This window comes from Monodelphis domestica, chromosome X (genome assembly GCF_027887165.1).
Source record: "Monodelphis domestica isolate mMonDom1 chromosome X, mMonDom1.pri, whole genome shotgun sequence".
NCBI classification, from domain to species: Eukaryota; Metazoa; Chordata; class Mammalia; order Didelphimorphia; family Didelphidae; genus Monodelphis; species Monodelphis domestica.
Genome location: NC_077235.1, coordinates 72,458,824 through 72,472,099, shown reverse-complemented (window position 1 = coordinate 72,472,099; position 13,276 = coordinate 72,458,824).

Below are 13,276 nucleotides of genomic sequence, written 5' to 3'. Positions count from 1 at the left end.
CTCGGTCATGAGGTTGACAGTCCGACTCGTCACAGTCCTCCAAGACGAGAGTTCCCGCTATCACTGTAGGCTGGGAATACTTGCAAATGCTTCCATAATTCTCTCAAAGAGCCTGTAAGAATGTATTTTGCACTGTATCGACGGAAAGCTCCAGGACAGCTTTATCTTGGCTCTGACTTTGCCCCCACCAGAGAAGAAGAGCTTTCTCTTCCAGGCCAACAATGGTTCTTCATCAGCCAGGCTTTTGAAAAAGTCCTAAGATCCTAATGGGTGGCAGCTGTTCTGGGCTCCCCAAGAATGCTTCAGAAATCACTTAGAGGGATCAAAAGCACTCCTGTTGGTCCTGTGTTTGCTACATACAGGGAGGGGCTGCTTTCAAGACTATTTGGGAGAAATTGCAATGGAGGGGCCTCCCAACTAGAGAAGGGTCTTTGAACCCCTTGCTCTTGCTGGGAAAAAGCTGCCCAGGGCACTTCTTCGGGGATTAGACATCGGAGCATTTCGTGCCCATCCTTTATTTCTATGGTCGGCTGTTTTGACGTGAACCCCTCTATCTTTGCCCCTGGGGAGGGTCCATAGCGTTTTCAACCTGTGTTTTGGGAGGTTCCTGCACCAGCAGGCCTAACTCTGAAGCTAAAGATGAGGTCTGTGAGAGGCTGTGAGTCCCTAATGGATGCCATCTTTAACGAAAAATAAAAGCAAAATATTGGCTCTCTGTAGTCTGGTTTTCCATACTTTTTCCTACTTTTGAAAAACTCTGCTTTACTTAGAAATGGGCACACATTTCGTCACTGGGAAGAGTCATCATTAGGCCTAAAAACCACAGAGTGATGGTGATTTGTTAACCAGGTTCCATGTAGGAAGCAGAAGAGTCCCCAGACTTTGGAGTGGAAGGGCCCTTAGAAATCATCTGATCTAGCCCTTGGTTTGCATTTGTAGTCCAATGGACTGGATTTTAATCCCGTTTTTGCTACCTAATACCGGAATGACATTGACCAAATGCCATCCCCACTATGGGTCCTGGTTTCCTTGCCAGTAAAATGAGGGGAGTGGACTAGATCAGTGGTGTCAAACTCAAATAGAAATGGGCCACTAATCCATACACAATAATCCCTGTGAGTTGCATTTATTGATTAAATTCTAAAATGCCATGTTATCTAAGTTTAATTCAATTTTTACTCATTTTTAAAAAGTGTTTCCCATTTAAATTTTAATTTGATTCAAGCTACACTAGGGGAGGCTGGAGGGCTAGCAAGGTTGACACTTCTGGACTAGAGGATATGATCCCATGATCCTATGAGGCCCAGAAAAGGGAAGGGACTTGATCCTGGTCACTCAGGTAGCAGAAATGGATTTGAACCCAGTTCCCCTGACTGCAGAGTAAGTGTATTCATTACACTGGAATAAAGGCATAAATGCAGGGAGGTAGCTGTTAGCATGGATGGGCTCTTGGAGCTAGAAAGGACCTTTGCAATCATCTACTCTAAGCAAATCATTTTATAGAATACGACTGCAGCCCAAAGGGAGGAATTGACTTCCCTAAAGTAAATGATATAATCTAAACTTGATCCCAGGTTCTTTAGTCTCCAACTCCAATGATCCTCCCATGATGACACTCTTACCTCTCAAATCATTTTTTGGGGGGGTTGATTTTCTTGTTTTTTTCTTGGTTTATTTTTTCAAAAGGGATTGTCGAATGGTGGCTAGTGTACTAGACATGAAAAAAGCAAGAACGGGGTTCAAATCCCACTTGGCTCAGTAACCCCAAGCAAGGTACTGAGCCTCAGTTCCCTCCTTTGTAAAAAGGACGATGATAATATATCTGGTACCCACTCTTAGGGATGCTCTGAGTCTCAAAGGAGATAATGTATGTAAATTATTTTGCAAACCTTAAAGCACTATGCAAATGTCAATTATTAATATGGAAAAGAGCACTTTTAATCTTATTCTGGCTGGTAGCTTATGTTTTTACAGCACCTTCATTTGCAAATATATCCCTCCTCGAAAACAACAGCACCCACCACATTTGGTAGAGGAGGCAAATAGATTCTTTCCCTTTCTCTCATTACAGGTATTGTGGTATCGTTTTCCTGTTTCTTCTTATTTCCCTTTCAGTCTCTCCCTGGGCTTCTCAGAATTCATCATATTCATTACCTCTTCCAGCACAGTTATATTCCATCACATGCATATACCACAGTTTGCTTAGCCCTTCGCCCAAAGGAAAGTACCTACTTAGTTTTCAGATCTTTGTTGATCAGAATATTTTCATGAATATGAGAACTTTCTTTCTTTGTTTGACTTTCTTTGAATACACACCCAACAGTGTACTTTAACAGCAAGAGATATCATGGATCTAGAGCTCTATAGGATCACAAAAGAAGATCTATAGATCACTAAAGCTGGAATGAAAAAAGGAAAATCAAAACAGATGAAGTTTGGGGTTTCCTATGCAATAACCATCCCATCAAGGACCTCTGCTGGGGCCTCAGAGAGAATCTAGAGACCATCAGTTCTCGAATATTTTGGTCTCAAGACCCTTTTATACTCTTAAAAATTATTGAGGATCCCCAAAGAGTTTTTGTTTATGTAAGATATTTCTATGGGTATTTATCATAAGCAATTCAAACATCTTAATATTAGTGTGAAAATCATTTTGATCTGGTAGAGTTCCTGGGTCTTAGGGATCCCCAGAGGTCCCAGGACTGTGCTTTGAGGACTTTTGAGCTATGAAAACTCCCTTCTCTGACAGAGGAGGAAAGTAATGTCATGTGGCCTGCCCAAAGTCATGCAACTCCATCATGAAGGAGCCAGCAAGAGAACAAGTCCGAGGTTCTCTCCAGTGTACCCATCAATCACTTGATCAACCAGGCAATAAGCATTTCTCAAGCGCCTACTAGATACCCACAGGCACTGTGTAGGCTCTAGGGATTCCAAGATTAAAATTAAATAGTAGCCACCTTCAAGGAATTTCTAATCCACTGAGGGCAATAACTGGATATAAGTAAGTATATGCAAAATATGCACATAAATTCCAAATAACTTGGGGGTGGGGGGGACTGTAGGAACAGGAGGACCAGGAATTAACCCAACTCTGTATCATTCTCATTTCCCATTTTCCCCAGAAAACAGGGACTCAGTTGGCCAACAGAATCAAAACCAAACCCCCAAACCTTACAGAAAAAGAAAGTAAAAGGAAATATTTCTAAAAAGCAAGTTAGAACCTAGGGACATTTCTGCTTCTTCTTTGGTATCCCTATTCTCAGTTTAGCCTCCGAGCTTCATCTGCCTGCGTCCCCTGGAAGATTTCATGGACCGGGTCAAACGCCCCTTGTCATCTACGTCATTCTCAATGCTTGTGGGGAACTGAGGAATTCGTGGCCATCTTGCTACATATCATTACCAAACAACTCTGAAAAGAGCAAGTTGATCATGCCTCGTGCCACATCATTAGCACATCAGGGTACTTACTATTTACTGTAAGGAAAGAAGAAAAAGGCTTTTAATTTGTGAAGCTGTAGGTTATGGCCTTTTGGTTATTGACTCAGTCCCTGCTTTATGTTTAGTCCTCCTTGATGCTGGGTAAGCTTGCTAACAAATAGCTAAATTAAATCTCAGAGAAAAGGCAGGAAATGAGTGTTTGATCAAAATGGTGGAAAATTGGCAACCCCCGCTCCTTTCTGGGGGCACCGTATTGTCGAGAAGGAGCACAAATCATCACAATCAACTCCTCTGTTTTACGTCTTACAAATGATGAAATTGTGGTCACAAGAGCTTGTCAAGGTCACCCACGAAGAAAAGTTTCAGGTAAAGTTGCACCCAAGTATTCCAACTCCAAACTGAGTTTTCTTTTGACTGGACGTTGAATCCAAGGAGCCCAGAAGTGATTTTGGCACGAGGAATCACTGTGCCCTTTGTTGATGGCAGCAAAGAGTGGGCAAATGAAAAATCCTAGCACCACGCAGGGCCGGCCCATAGAAGAGTGTTTGAAAAAACTCGATTCAAGGAACTAAAGCTTTCCCAAATCCAGATCCCCAGCTGGAAAAGTTGGCTCTCGGTGCACTACAGTAAAAGGTTATTCCAGAGGCTTCGAGCTATAGTGAGAAACAGCCATTTTCTAGCCTTGGCTAGGAGATAAATTTCTTGGGTAGGATGATACTCACTGTTTTTCTTCTGCATGACAAAGCTGTTGAAGTGTTTCCTTCTCCTGGGGCTCCACCGAATATGCCAAAAATTTTTTCCCTGAAATGAATGGCAAGAATGAACCGCCGGCAGAACAAAATTACAGAAGCAGGTGTTGAAATAAGTGGCCAACCATATGTACAAAACTATTCCTAACAGCTCTTTTTGTGGTGGCAAAGTAGTGGAAACTAAGGGGGTGCCCATCGTTTGAACAAATGGCGGTTTATGAATGTGATGGATTACTGTTGTGCTGTAGGAAATGATGAAGGTGATGGTTTCCATAAAACTTGGGAAGACTTGTGTGAATTGTCACAGAGCAAAGTAAGCAGAAGCAGGAGAAGGCAATCAGTTTAAACCCTCACCTTCTGCCTCAGAGGATTGATCCTGTGTATTGGCTCCAAGGCAGAGAAGTGGTAAGGCCTAGGCAGTGGGGTTAAGTGACTTGCCCAGGGTCACCCAGCTAGGAAATGTCTGAGGCCAGGACCTCCTGCCTCTTGGATTGGCTCTCTATCCATTGAGCTACCTAGCTGGCCACCTTCATCTGACAATGTATTCAACACATGTAGCCTACCGGATTTGAACCCAGGACCTCCCATCTCTAGTTCTGGTTCTCAATCAACTGAGCCACTTAGCTGCCCCTAACACATTACTTTTATAATGATAACAGAAAGACTGAAGATCTCTGATCAATCCAATGACAAATCATATTCATAGAAGACCAAAGATGGAGCAAGTTACCCACCTCCTGACTCAGGGTGCAGAATGAGACATACATTGCTGGACAGGGCTCATGGAGAAATTTGTTTTGCTTGGCTAGGCATATGTGTTTTAATGGTTTTCTTTTTCTTTCCAATGGGAAGAAGTGGGAGGGAGAGAAAATAGATTCATTTGGTCATAGAAAATATTGAATTATTTTAATAACCCCCATTTTTGGCCTTGGAATCGATACTAGGTATCAGTGCCAAGGCAGAAGAGAGGTAAGAGTTAGGCAGTTGGAGTTAAGTGATTTGCCCAGGATTGTACAGCTGAGAAGTATCTGAACCCAGGACTTCCCATCTCTAGGCCTGATATTCTATCCATTGAGCTACTCAGTTGTCTCATAGTAGGTACTTATAAATGTTTGCAGGTTAAGGACTCCTTCATTTGGTTCTCCCTTTACTCGTCCAATTTACTTCCAATTTCTATATTCTATAGAGGAGAGAACTAAAGTCTCAAATAGCAATGGGGGCCCCTATTCCACACATAAGAATCCCTGTGGGCCACATATTGACTTAGTTTAAAAGTGTAAATCATCTATATTTTATTGTGTCTTTATTTGTTCTGTTAACATATAACATTTTTTTCTTCTTTCCAATTATATTTTAATCTGACTCAGGTCACACTGGGGAGTGTTGAGGGCCCCATGGATCTGGCAGATAGTTCTAATTTTTTCTGGCTTCCTTCCTCCCTCCCTCCTTCCCTTCTATCTTTCCTTCCTTCCTTCCTTCCTTCCTTCCTTCCTTCCTTCCTTCCTTCCTTCCTTCCTTCCTCCCTCCCTTCTATCTTTCCTTCCTTCCTTCCTTCCTTCCTTCCTTCCTTCCTTCCTTCCTTCCTTCCTTCCTTCCTTCCTTCCTTCCTCCCTCCCTTCTATCTTTCCTTCCTTCCTTCCTTCCTTCCTCCCTTCCTTCCTTCCTTCCTTCCTTCCTTCCTTCCTTCCTTCCTTCCTTCCTTCCTCCCTCCCTTCCTTCCTTCCTTCCTTCCTTCCTTCCTTCCTTCCTTCCTTCCTTCCTTCCTTTCTTTCTTTCTTAAAAATCACTTGACATACATTTACATTATTTCTCTAAACCTCTGTGGAAAAAAAAGTTTCTAAAATATAAATAGTATAATCTGTGGATCCATCTGATGTGGTCCATCTGATGAGTCTCCTCCAGTCTTCCTTTTTGGCAATGTGAAGGAATTTGTTTGTTTGTTTTTAGTCTCCTAGGTTTGGGACTCCCAATACTTTTTTTCCTCCAGTCTTTTTGATGGGCTGGAGTCTTACTGTAGGCACACCAAGAACACCTCTCCTAAGGGTGGGCTTGTGCACTGAAACCTTACTGATCAGATTGGAGCCACCTCCTGGTAGACAGTGGTTAACTAAGCCTCTCCTTGGAGGCACTGTCCACTCTCTGCTCTACAAGAGAAAACTGTGAGTTAGTTAGTTCATCTCTTTTTCCCTGTTTCTGTGTGTTTTCTCCTTTTGACCTTTTTACTGAAGTGAGGCAGAAAATGGCTTGTCCACGCGAGCCTGGAAAGGAATTTCTGGACCTTCAGATTCTAATGGATTTTGCCTGCCTTTTTGTTTTCTTTTGGGGCACAAGTGAACTAAAAAACCAGAGACAAGTGAATGAAAAAATCCATGTGAATTCATGAGGTCCCAAGAGACCTAGAACTCCCTGGTTTATGAGTTAAGTGCTAACTTCCTAGAGGGAGAATATTTTCCTCCGCCTGCACTCCTCTAAGAAGAGTATTCTCCACAAAGGATCCCCTTATTGCCAACGGACTGAAGTCTTGTTATGGGGGCCCAAGAGATCTTGGCAACATTCAATTCTCTTTTGGGGAGTTTCTTGGCTAATTCTGGTTAGAGGTGAAATGGGAAGATTTATGTAGTAGTTCCCCAAAATGTCACCACCCGCCACGTGGTGTCCAATGGATCTAATGGGCTATTGCAGGTTTTTTCTTTCTGTTTGTTTGGCAGCTCTATACATACTCTGTGAGTATGGATGGGAGGTCCAAATAAAGTCTGTCCTGTATTCAATACCCACATTAAGTACTAAGTGCCTCTGTCATATGTAGGGAGACTGTTATTGGAAAACCCTGGACATGAGCCCCTGCCAACCTACAGCTAAGCTTCAGATTGCCTCAGTTTTATTGGCAAGGAGGCAAAGAATGAAGAAAAGAAGCTGGCCCTAAGACGCGCCACAGTCCATGTTATCTCATTGGGGAGGAAGCATGGGTCTCAGGGGACACTAAGTACAAGCTACATCTCAATTATTCAAGGGTAGATCATCCATTTGGAATGATTCATTCTTTTGGACCCCCTTCCTTGTACCCTTATTGTGTCTTTGGGGGATTTCATTTCTTAGTAGAACGTTGGTGGGCGACGGGTGACGGGAGGAAGGAGGTAATATTCAAATAAGTCCATTTTCCTCCTTGTTAGCTGCTCTTGTGAAACGTTGGAGGGAGGGGGCTGAGAATAATTGCTACCATGAGATCTCTGGATTATCATTCTATGTCATCATAATCTTTCTCTCTTCCATTAGCACAGCAGTTGGTTTCTAGTATTATCCACCAAAAGGCAGACTTCTAGCGGATAAAGTGGCTTCTTCTAGGTCAGCACAAAACAAACCAAAAACCCCTCACCCCCAAATGACCAGATGGAGAACCAGTCTTGACCTGTAGAACTTCTATTTCTGTTGCTCTCATCATCATTGACTAAAGTCTCAAAGTTTGCAGGAAGCTCAAGTTTTTTTATTTGAAAAAATATGAATAAAGAGTAGACTCACAAGTTAATTGTACTTTAAAAATTGCTTCAGTCTTTTTTATTTCTTAAAAAAAATCCTTACCTTCTGTCTCAGAGTTGATACTCAGTGCCAGTTCTAAGGCAAAAGAATGGTAAGGGCTGGGCAATTGGGATTAAATGACTTGCCCAGGGTCACACAGCTAGGAAGTATCTGAGGTCATATCTAGGTTTGGCTCTCCATCCACTGAACCCCTTCATTTCTTGATATAGAAGACTCTCCTTGTCCAATCCCACTTTTGCCCACCAGTGAGCCATCCCTTTAACAAAAAAGAAAAACGAGAAGGAAAAAAGGGAAGAAATTCAGCAAAACTAATATAATATCAACGTTATCTGACAGCGTATATTCAATGTATTCAACGCATGTTGAATACCATCTCTGCCACCTCTCTTGAATGAATCTTCACCAGAGACCGAGTCATTCTTACTACATTGTTATTGGCTTGGGGTGGTGTGTTCTTTTCATTGACTATGTATCCTGTTTTCCTGATTCTATGTAGCATCATAAAATCTTGTTTAGCTTTCTCTGAAATCTGCCCAATTACCCTTCTTAAAGTACAGCAATAATGTTACTTTCATTACCATGATTTATTTCACCACATGGGAACCAATGGACTTCCACTTTGTTTCCCATCATTTGCTTAGCAAGGGGATCTCTGGGTTAAAAACTATTGACATTTTCCCCATTTCTTGGCATAATTCCAAATCGTTCTCTAGAATGGTTGGAACAAGTCACAGGTCCTCCAGCAGCATATTAGTACACCTATCTTTCCACAGCCCCTCCAACATGGATTATTCTCATCTTTCCCCCCTTTTTTTTCCAATTTGCTGGTTGGGTGATAAAATCCCACTGAGTCTTGCATTTCCTTGGTTGTAAGTGATCTGGAGCTCTCTTTTATGTGGTTGTTAATGATTTTTTTTACTTTATTTTAAGGAGTTTGTCCTTTTTCTTTAAGCTGTGATATATCAGGGAATAGCTCTTATTCCTATGTCCAGGTTGTTATATATCTATAGATATGTTATGTGTGCTTGTACATGTATGTATATTTACATGCATGCATATATGTATTACATGTGTGTTTGTGTGTTTTATAGACACATATAAAGAGATACTTTTATGGAGGGATACTTACTTCAAAAGACAATCATAAATACATAAACATCTTCCCCTCCAACACATGGGATACACCATCCCCCTACCCCTCAGCACCAGCTCAGACTCTGGGAAGAGTTGGAGGAGGGAATTGGGTGCCTAGCTTAGTTCAGTTCCCAAAGAGCACAGGTGCACTTCCACATCTAAACCCTGCTCAGGGCTCATGTCCTGGGTGTCCTGGCTTCTTGGGACTTCTGTGCCCGATGCCAGAAGTTGTGGCTCCCAGTTTGCCCTGTTCAAATCCCAAGGTCCTGGGTTGATTTTCTTGGGCACCTCAAAGTGAGGAGAAAAAACAACCCAGAACAGAAAAAACTCATCACCAGACCCATTTCTTGGGTCCATTCAACAGACCAGTAAGTGTGACCTGCTTGTAAAGGAAGGGGTGGTAGCGGTGGTGAAGAATCAATCAAATTCCTGTCTTGAAAAAAATCAACTAGAAGAGAATATTTTTTTCTGTTTTGAGAACTGAAGGAACTCCGGGCAAGTAAGAGTCAAGTCCAAACCAATACGCCAAGATTCTGAGCTCTGTTGAACCCAAGGTCGCCTCCTTGGCCTGTGAGATGATGAGGAAATTGTCCATTATGAGAGACAAGCACCAAAGTGGCTTCAGACTTCATGTAAAATGTAGAGGCTGCCCTTTAAAATCTCTAAGGTTCCTTCCAGCCCTGAATTGTATATTATGTGGACTTCTGAACATCTTTTCAAAGGCTTTCCTTTCTTAAAGAACAAGGCATCAAAGAGCAATTATTCGACACCTGTCCTAGCAGAAGCCAATGTTCTTATCCTCACTGCAAAGAGGATTAAACTGAGGGGGTGTGATTGCTGGAGGTGATGTGTTCCAGACATCTCGGAGAGAACTCGCTCTTTCAACTACTGAAATTCAAAGCTTCCATACAACTAGATTGTCTAGTGTCACTTTCCTGGTGTGCCATTCAATGGACATACTAAACCTTGCAATTGACTTGTCAGCAATTGGATTTATTGAGTCTTGTTACCAAAAAACACCCACTGTATAAAAGGCCTTGGAGAGCAAGTGGGGATCTAGCCTTCAAGTGAGGAATATTTGAAGCTCACGTCCTGCTTCAAACCACCGAGTCCGGTGACCCTGACCCTGGACAAGCCAAGACTTGCCTCGGAGCCCACCTGGTGCTGTGACCTTGACCCTCAATCCATCACTCTCAAGCTCCAGGCAACTCTAAGAATAGAAGTCGCAGAGTAAGTGTCCATATGTATTGGTAGAGGGCATTCCTTACATTGATGGGATCACATGTCTGGGGAAAAACAAAACAAAACAAAACAAAACAAAACAAAGCTATACTCTAAGAGTGCTAGTCTCTTATAAAGAACATGACTACAGAATATTGATAACTGCTAAAAGGGTCAATCAGGACTAATCCCTAGAATTGGACACAATTCCTAAATAATGGCAGATTAGCAGATGACTTGATGATAATCAAGAAATAGAAGTAGGAGCTTTTTGCTCCAGTCAATGATATTTGAAAGATAGTGGGAAATGAAAGAAAGAGAGAGAAAGAAAGAGAGAGAGAGAGAGAGAGAGAGAGAGAGAGAAAGAAAGAAAGAAAGAAAGAAAGAAAGAAAGAAAGAAAGAAAGAAAGAAAGAAAGAAAGAAAGAAAGAAAGAAAGAAAGAAAGAAAGAGAGAGAGAGAAAGAAAGAACGAAAGAGAGAAAGAGAGAGAGAAAGAAAGAAAGAGAGAGAGAGAAAGAAAGAAAGAGAGAGAAAGAGAGAGAGAGAAAGAAAGAAAGAAAGAAAGAAAGAAAGAAAGAAAGAAAGAAAGAAAGAAAGAAAGAAAGAAAGAAAGAAAGAAAGAAAGAAAGAAAGAAAGAAAGAAAGAAAGAAAGAAAGAAAGAAAGAAAGAAAGAAAGAAAGAAAGAAAGAAAGAAAGAAAGAAAGAAGGAAAGAAAGAAAGAAGGAAAGAAGGAAAGAAAGAGAAGAAAGCAGGGAGGAAGGAAGGAAGGAAGGAAGGAAGGAAGGAAGGAAGGAAGGAAGGAAGGAAGGAAGGAAGGAAGGAAGGAAGGAAACCAGAGAAAACTAGAACTGTCTGCCAGATCCATTGGGCCCTCAACACTCCCCAGTTGGCCTGAACTGTATAAAAATATAATTGGAAAGAAGAAAAAAATGTAATTGCGAAATAGTTAACAGAACAAATAAAGATACAATAAAATATAGATAATTTATGTTTTTAAACTAAGTCAATATGTGGCCCACAGGGATTCTTATGTGTGGAATAGGGGCCCCCATTGCTATTTGAGTTTGACATCACTGTTCTAGAGCAGTTCATTAAAGAGATACTTGGTGAATATTTAGAAAGAGCAAGAACCAGCCTGGTTTCATAAAAAACAAGGCTTGCCAGACTAACCCAATTTCTTCTTTCCCTTGGAAAGGATTTAGAAATAGGAGATGAAGAGAATGCTTCAGATATAATTTATCTAGATTTTAGTGGCACTTTTTGATAAGGTACACTGGTATGCTGATTACCCAGAAAAAGTAATATTTTGTATGGTTTCATTTTATGGCAGCAATGGACATGTATGTGGGCTTCTGTGGATAGTAGGTTAACTCAAAACATCTGACCTTTACCAGATAAAGCCAGATTGAGCTTATTTTCTCCACACTTGCTTAATTTTATGTCAGGCAATTACTGTATTTCCTATTATACACATGTGTTTCATTTTCCTTTGTTCTTGTTTATGATTTTGTGGTTGTAAAAATTGCTTGTTAATATCCTTTGGCCATTTATCAAGTAGAAAATGGATATTATTCTTATACATTTGAATCAGTTCTAATATATTTGGGAAATAAGACCCTTGTTTATTCTAAAAACTTGTAAAAATTTTCCCCAGTTACCTGAATTTCTTCTTTTTTTCATCAAACTTTATTATTTTCAGTTAAACAAAATTGATCTATTCATTCCCTTCACGTTGAAAAATAATTTTTTAACTTGATACAAAATGTGTAGTCAAGCAGGACAAATTTCTTCACTGGCCATGTCCAAAGGAGCATATGTCTCATTTTGTACTCAAAGTCAAACATCTGTTGGATAACATGGTTCATTATGAGTGCTCTGGAAATGTGGTTGATCATTACAGTAAACAAAGTTCTTAAATCTTTCAAAGTTCTCCTGATTCTATTCTCTATATTCTGCATCAGTTCAGATGAATCTTTCAAGTTCCTTTGAAATCATCTTCTTCTTAATTATTTTCAGCATAGCAATATTCCATCACGTAAACCATGATTATTCAGTTGCTTGGTACCTCCTCAGTTTCCATTTCTTTGCCACTACAAAACTAGCGGCTATAAGTAAATATCCTAGTAATACATGGGTTCTTTTCCTCTTCCTTTTATCTCTTCAGAATATAGACCCAGTGGTGGTATCACTGAATCAAAGAGTATGAATAGTTTAATATTTTTTTTCATAGTTTGAAATTGCTTTCCAGAATGGCTGGACCAGCACATAGCTCCATCAACAGTGCATTAATAAACTTGTTTCTCCATAAAACTTCTAGCATTTATCACCTTTTTTTCAACTTCATCAATCTGATGATTATGCAGTAGAACCAGAGTTGTTTTAATTTCTATTTCTCAATTATTAGTTTTCTATAGCATTTTTCATGTCTATTGAAATTTGGATTTCTTCCTCTAAGAACCTCCTATTTAACCAGTTATCCTTTGCAGAATGACAGTTATTCTTGTAAATTTGAATCAGTTCCATATTTATCTTAGAAATGAGACTTTTATCGGAGAAATTTGCTTCAAAGATCCCCCTCTCCTTTATTTACCTGCTTTTACTTTAATTTTAGCTACATTGGTTTTATTTGTTCAAAAACTTTTAAAGTTGTCCATTTTACCTTTTGGGATCTTCTTTGTCCCTTAACTGATCATGAGCTCTTCTCCTATCCATAGATCTGAAAGGTAATTCTGTCATTGCCCTTCTATTTTGTTTATAATGTCACCCTTTTGGCTTAGGTCATGTATCCAGTGATATAAAGTATATAGAGTTACAGATCATAGCAAGTATGTATAGCTTTCCAGTTTTCCAGGGAGGTTTTGTCAACTAGTGAGTCCTTGTCCCTGTAAATGGGGAGCTTGGGTTTATAAAACACTAGGCTACTGCGCATATTTGCTTCTGATATTGTGTACCTATTCTATTCCACCGATTAACCTTTCTATTTATTAATCAGTACCAAGCCATATTGACGATTTCTGCTTTGTAATATATTTGAGAAGTGGTATTTCCTAGGTCACTTTATTTTCATTTTTCCTTCCTATTATTTTCCTTGAGAATCTTGATCTTTGATTCCTCCACATGGATTTCATTATAATTTTTCTAGGTTTATGAAGTAATCTTTTGTTAGTTTAATTGGTATAGCATTGATTAAAAAAAGTA